Here is a 7,070-nt window from a genome sequence, read left to right as displayed (position 1 = left end):
ATTTTGATATATAATTTGCATATTTTAGATATAAAACAATAATTTATTTTTTGAGTTATCTAGTGTATTTTATGAGTTTAATAAAAAAATTAATTCCTAAATTTTTTGTTTTATTTTTTTAGGCAAATATGAAGTAAGAGGTTTCTAGCAGCATTGATAACTCACAAAATTCTATTAGCGGTGAGTATTTGGATGAATTAGAATATGAGCCTCTTAGTGAGGATTTTGACCCAGAACCCTTCGAAGAGGAGGAGGAGGAATATGACCTCAAAGTGAGAATTTTGATTTTGATCTTGACGAGTGATCCAATGTTGATCTCGAAAATGTGCCGAAAGGACCAAAAGAGGTGTGCATGCTGCTGAAACCAAAATATGAATCAAAAGGTGATGAGAATGTTCAAGATGAAAATGAAGATGTGAAACAACCTTTCAAACCCTTAGTGATTATAAATATAGCAAAAAGAGAAGCTAAAATAATAAAAAAACTTGATCAAATTTCTTCGATAGTGAAAGCATATTCAAGCTTCATAACAAAAGAAAAACAAGTCACGGTTGTAGGAAAAATTTTCAAACAATTTAGGAAAGAGCTTGTGTAACATAATAAGCGAAACAAGTTGTACCTAGAAAATCCTCTATGGAATAGAGTCATCAAGGGGATGAAAGTACAAGAAAAATATAAAGACATAATTTAGAGTTGTCTTTTTAGGTCTGTACCTTAAGCATTTCTTTTATTTTTGAAGAATTTATTTTTAGTTAAGTTATATTATATTAAGACCTTGATGATTTATGATATATATGAAGCATGTTGTTTTATTTTTTTATTGCTTTATATATACTTTATTTGAGTGAGAGCTCTAAAGTGATAAAGTCATTTAAGAGCCATATATGATGATTGTGAAAATATTTGTAAAATTATTTATAGATGATAGTGATTTTGTTAAAATCAATGTGATGGGAGATACAAACGTAGCCTTTTGATTGTTGACCTAATAGAGTTATTATCATTCTAATAAAGAATAATACGAATATAAGACATTATATATTTTTCATAAGTATTTTATTTTTAGTTTAATATAAAAAACTATTAATATGGGATAGTTTCGTCTTAGAATTAAGAATGGCAATAAAAAGCATTATCACTGAATTGAATAAGGGTGACAAATTAAACAAGGATAACTGGGATATTTGACATTGTAAGGTATCATATATTTTGGAAGAATAAGATGTTGTTGAACCACTAACTGTGGTCATGGTTGAGCTTGAGGTAGGAAACTCGGCTCAGTATAGGAGAGACTAAGAGGCACTTACAGTATGAAAATGAAAAATAGCATCACAAGAATAACACTTCTAAGTGCTATGGCGGATGGTCTGATGTGTGAATTTAAGATGCACTCTACTACTCAATCCATGTGGGCTCCTTAAAAGAAAAGTTTGGTGGTACCTTAACTACCAAATTGAGAAGGCTTACAATTAAATTTAACACTTATAAACTAAAGCTAAATACTCATATGCGGTAGTACCTTAGAGAGATGGCCAACATGATATGTGAACTTAAAGAAGCTAGGCACGATCTTTCTAATGAACAGCAAGTATAGGCTGTAATCATATCACTCCTAATCAGCTGGGAGCATATGAAAGTTAATCTAATCCACAATAAAAATATCGTTAACTTTAATGATGAGGCTAAGCACCTGGACCTAGAACCTGAATGTTTAGAGGCTTACAAGTCATATGGATAGGCTTACCTTATTGAAGAAGGTGGTCCTTCAAATTCTAAGCCCAAGAGGGGCAAGAAACAATAAAAGAAGTGTAACAAGAGTGGCCTTAAAGTAAAGAAGGACAAATAACCTTTCAAGAAGAAGGGAAAGAAGAGCGACAAAAAAAAGAATTAACCTTAAAAAGGTAAAATTTTTGCCTATCAAAAGATGGGCCATTTTACAAAGGATTATCCTGAGCAAAGTGGACGTGATCAGGTACTTGTGAATTATGTGAATTCACATTTTTCTTATGTTTCCAATAATATTTTTCTAACAAAAACTGTTTCCTGTTCTTGGATTGTAGACTCAGGCTCTACAAACCACATAAGCAAGGATTGTGGATCCTTCATAGAGTATCGTCGGTTGCTAAATCAAAGCAAATAGCTTTACGTTGGCAACAATGTAAGGATCGAGGTAAAGGCATAGGAACTTGCAAGTTGAACTTGCGAGGTGGAAAAACCTTAATTCTCCATGATGCTTTACATGCACCGAACATCCGACAGAACTTAATTTCAATTGCTTACCTTTTAGAATTTGGGTTTGTAATTAATTTTCATGATAAGATTGTTGACATTATGTAAATTCAACTTTTTATAGTTGTGCTTTTCTTTCAAAAAAGTTCTTTATTATGGATATTGTTGACAAAGTTTATTTTCATGATTGCTTTACCACCTCTTCCAATAATGTTGATATGAATATCTGGCATGCTAAATTAGGGCATATTAATTAAAATAGAATGATTAAGCTAGCTAAAGAAGAAATGCTAGGTCCAATTACAAATATGAAAATGTCCTTATGTGAAAATTGTCTAGCTGGTAAAGCAAAGAGAAAACCTTTTGATAAAGGTGTTAGGGCTAAAAATTCATTATAATTAATCCATTCTGATATATGTGGTCTTATGAATATAAGGGCAAAACACAGAGCTTGGTATTTTATTACTTTTATTGATAAGTTTTCACGTTTTGGTCAACGTCTATTTGATATCATAAAAGCCTAAAGCTCTTGAGTGCTTGAGATGATACATTAATGAGGTTGAAAATCAAATGGACAATATAATTAAAGCATTGCGAACTGATCGAGGACGTGAATACTTGTTCGATCAATTTAAAGAATCTGTGAAGAAAAATGAATAATTAGACAACTAACTATTCCTGGCACTCCACAACAGAATGGAGTTGCTGAAAAAAGAAATAGGACTCTTCTAGACATGGTTAGGTCAATGATGGCACGAACAAATCTTTCAATCTCATATTGGGGGGATGCTTTGTTGACTGCAGCTTTCATACTTAATCGTGTGCCCTTAAAATTAGTTACTTCCATGCCCTATAAGTTATGGACAAAATGCAAACCAGATTTAAATATCTTAAGACGATGGAGGTTAGCTGCATATGTCCATGATGATTCCCATCAATATGAAAAATTAGGTCCAAGAGGGAAGAAATGTATCTTTATAAGATACTCTGAGCAATCAAAGGATTATGTTTTCATTGGTGAAAATGATGATGAAACTATAACTGAATTTGAAAATAGGAATATCACATTTTTAGAAAATGAGTTTCCTAGTAAGGGAGAAATTGATCGAATTGTATCTCTTTACGAGATATGGGAGCAACATAATATAGAACAAATAGATAGTCCTGAATCACTACAAAATGCTAATCTAAATGGGAGCTCTGAAAGGTTTGTCGAAGACCTAAAAAGAATCAAAATCTAAAAGAGACCCCACTTTAAAAAAGTAATAGAGAAAGTGTGTCAAAAAGACACTTCCAAATTGAGGGTGAAGCATTGATAGTAACTCCTTTAGATGATGATGAGCCATGTTCTATAAATGAAACTTTATTAGGACCTGCTAAGGATAAATGGAAGAAAGCAATGGATAAAGAAATGGATTCCATAAGGACTAAGTATGAAAACTAGTTGATGTACCACGTGGCCAAAAGGCCATTAGGAACAAGTGGGTTTTCAAAATCAAAAGAAAAGTGAATGGATCAATTGATAAATACAAGGCTCGCTTAGTAGTGAAAAGATATACACAACAAGAGGGAATATATTACGAGAATACATTTTCTCCTATTGTATGCTTCAATTCTATTAGACTAATTCTGGCAATAGTAAATAGTCTGGACTTAGAGTTGAATCAGATGGATGTAAAAATTGCTTTTCTAAATGGTGGTTTAGATGAAGAAATTTATATGCAACAGCCATTAGGTTTCATTGAAAAAGGAAAAGAAGATAATGTATGTAAATTAAATAGATCAATTTATGGACTAAAACAATCATCCAGACAGTGGTATTTGAGGTTCCACAGAGCAATAACCTCATATGACTTCCAAATGATTGAGGAAGACCACTGTATTTACATCAAGAGGTTTAACAAAAACTTTGTAATATTATCTCTTTATGTGGATGATATTCTACTAGCCAGAAATAGTTTGGATTCGATAATTGCTATTAAAGAATGGCTTTCATTGAATTTTGAAATGAAAGACATGGGTGAAGCTGAATACATTCTTGGAGTCAAAATCTAAAGAAATCGCTCTAAGAAGCTCCTTTATCTATCACAAGAGAATTATATAAGAAAAATTCTTGAGTGTTTTAATATGAAAGATTGTAAACCCATGAATATCCTAGTAGCTTCAGGTGTGAAGCTTAGTCTTGATATGGGTTCTAAAACTAAGATAGTCAAAAGGAAAATGGAAAGAGTTCTATAGGCCAGTGCAGTCGGTAATTGGATGTACGCAATGATGTGTTCAAGACTAGATATCTGTTATGCCATAGGACTTGTGAGTCACTACTAATCCAACCCCAGAGAAGGACATTGAAATATTGTAAAGAGGATTTTAAGATACTTAAAGGGTACTATTGATTGTGCACTATGTTATCAAGGGGGTGATCTATGCCTGATAGGATATGCTAACATGGATTTAAGAGGAGATGAAGATGAATGAAGATCAACTTCAGGCAACACTTTCTTGTTAAACAATGGGGCCATTTGTTGAAGCAAACATGCATTGCCCTACACTCTATGGAAGTTGAGTTTGTAGCATGTACTACAACAGTACAAGAGGCTATATGGCTTAAGAGATTTTTAGAACATTTTGGGTTTGAAAATGAAAGTACAAATTCAGTGTTAATTCATTATGACAACACTGCAACCATAGCCTATGCCAAAGATCCTAAATATCATAGCAAAACTAAACATATAGACATTAAGTACAATTTTGTAAGGGATTATATAGTGTAAAAGGTTATCACTGTTCAATACATTTCCACAAAATGTATGATAGTAGATTCCTTTATAAAACCCATAGCCAATGAGATATTTGAGAACCATGTAAGGGCTCTTAGCATGGCTAGATTGACTTGATGTAATATTTTGGTTATATTAATGAGAATTTTCATTACTTTCATATGTGTATACTCGAGAATATACAATGTCTAATATGTCGTATAGGTTAATAAGGTTGACTCTCACACACAAGCAACTGCCTTTGACATTTAAATCAAAGATGAGATATTTGTGTTTACCATCAAGGCAACAAAAATGTTGATATGGTAGAGAAGAAACACAAATCGTACATTGCCTTGATCAAAGAATAAGTCAAAATGAGATCTATAAGCATACTTGGATCAAGTCATGGATCCCTATATCCATGATACCTATAACCAAATAACAAATTTTTCTAAATTGACATCATGTAAGATCAATAGAAAAGAAGAATTTAGCTTTAGGTATAGTGAATAGCTAAACTTAAGTTTGTATGGTGTTAATAATAAATGAAAATGATGTACGCTCTTACAAGTAAGAGTAACACCATAATATGTATTTCATACCACATGTGCTTAAGAATCGCAATGGAAAGCAAGTGAATGAATCCCTGCTTCATTGTTGTATGAGTCTCAAAAAGGACAAATCCTTTCAATAATGTCCTTTGACTTTGACATTATCATAGAGATGTTATAGTGCCTATTACTTTAACATACATTCTATGATCATGATTGATATGACCTAAAGGTTTCATGTTAGGAAAGCGATTGTTTCCTATCAAAGTAGTATATGGGCAAAAGGAAGATTATCTTAAATATACAATCTATGCCCATATTCAAGACATGTCCCTTATGAAATAATTTTTGGATTTATAAGCGTGGATACTATACATATAAGAGAGACTAACTTAAGAGGGATTAGATTAGTCATAATGAGAAAAGTGTATATTGGTAAATCTAAAACATTAAGGCATGAATTCAATTAAGAATAGATTTAACTTTAAGGTTATTTGTGCTGGTCCTTAATAGGATTCCTTATACGAACACCCGAAATGAAGACGTCAAGCCTATGCGGTCACGACAAAGCAAAGCTTAGATTATCCACCCCTAGTGGATCAGGCCCAAATAAAAGTTCAAATTGATGAATAGGGTTCTTGTCACAATTATGAGAAATGCTTGGATTTAATGTGCAATTTACTTAAGGCTTTAAATGTAATTTTCTCCAACCTTTAAATTTTAAGAGGGAACGGTTGATAAAACGAACCTGCCGCATATTCCCATATATCCTCAGTCATGGGTGCAGTTCACTTGGTTTTTTCTAAGTGAAAAATATAGAACGCTCTCATTTTTTCTTGGCTTCTCATTCTCTTTGCATGTGCATCCGAATGAAGTTCGACCGGTGTAATAGGAAAGCAACGTGACAAAGAGAATTCATTCTTGAACTGAATAGATTGAATCCGTCGATTCTTTTGGAATAAACTCACGGAATGAACACTCCTTGATTGGTATACCGATCTTGAAAGAAAGCATAGCGGCGTTTATTGGCAATATACAGTGTAGCCTGATCGGATTGATTGAAACAAGATTCTGAGAAGGGATTTCACCTTAAGGATTGTCAGGATTTTTAGTAATTATGCTAATTTAGAATTCAGAAGCTGAAGCTAATGCCCTTCCTCTTAAGGAAGGGTAGCTAATCAACTTCTAGGAGATATATAATTGACAGCATTGATCTCTGTAGCTACGCCACCCATGGAATTTAAAGAACCTAAAGGAGCATGAGTCATATATTCCTATTTCGCGGAGCAATGTTCTTGCCAAGGCTGTATGTCTTTTTTCAGTCTACTCAAGTCCAAACCATTGGGCATCATCAGACCCCATGAAAAGAGAAAGAGATAGAGAATTCCTCTCCCTATCTCTCGAGCGTCTTCAACCTTCTCCTTACTTTATTCGATAGGGGCGAGCATCCTTAACCAACAAGGGAGAGTTACTTCACTATCAACTGGGGAAATGGGCTTCGATCCTCTTTGCGTTGATTCTCTAGTTGAAG

The sequence above is a fragment of the Prosopis cineraria genome, unplaced genomic scaffold (assembly GCF_029017545.1).
Source record: "Prosopis cineraria cultivar Desert tree isolate PC_DT_omini unplaced genomic scaffold, ASM2901754v1 PC5, whole genome shotgun sequence".
Classification (NCBI taxonomy): domain Eukaryota; kingdom Viridiplantae; phylum Streptophyta; class Magnoliopsida; order Fabales; family Fabaceae; genus Prosopis; species Prosopis cineraria.
The sequence above is the reverse complement of the archived record's forward strand: the minus strand, read 5'-3'. Positions refer to the sequence as shown.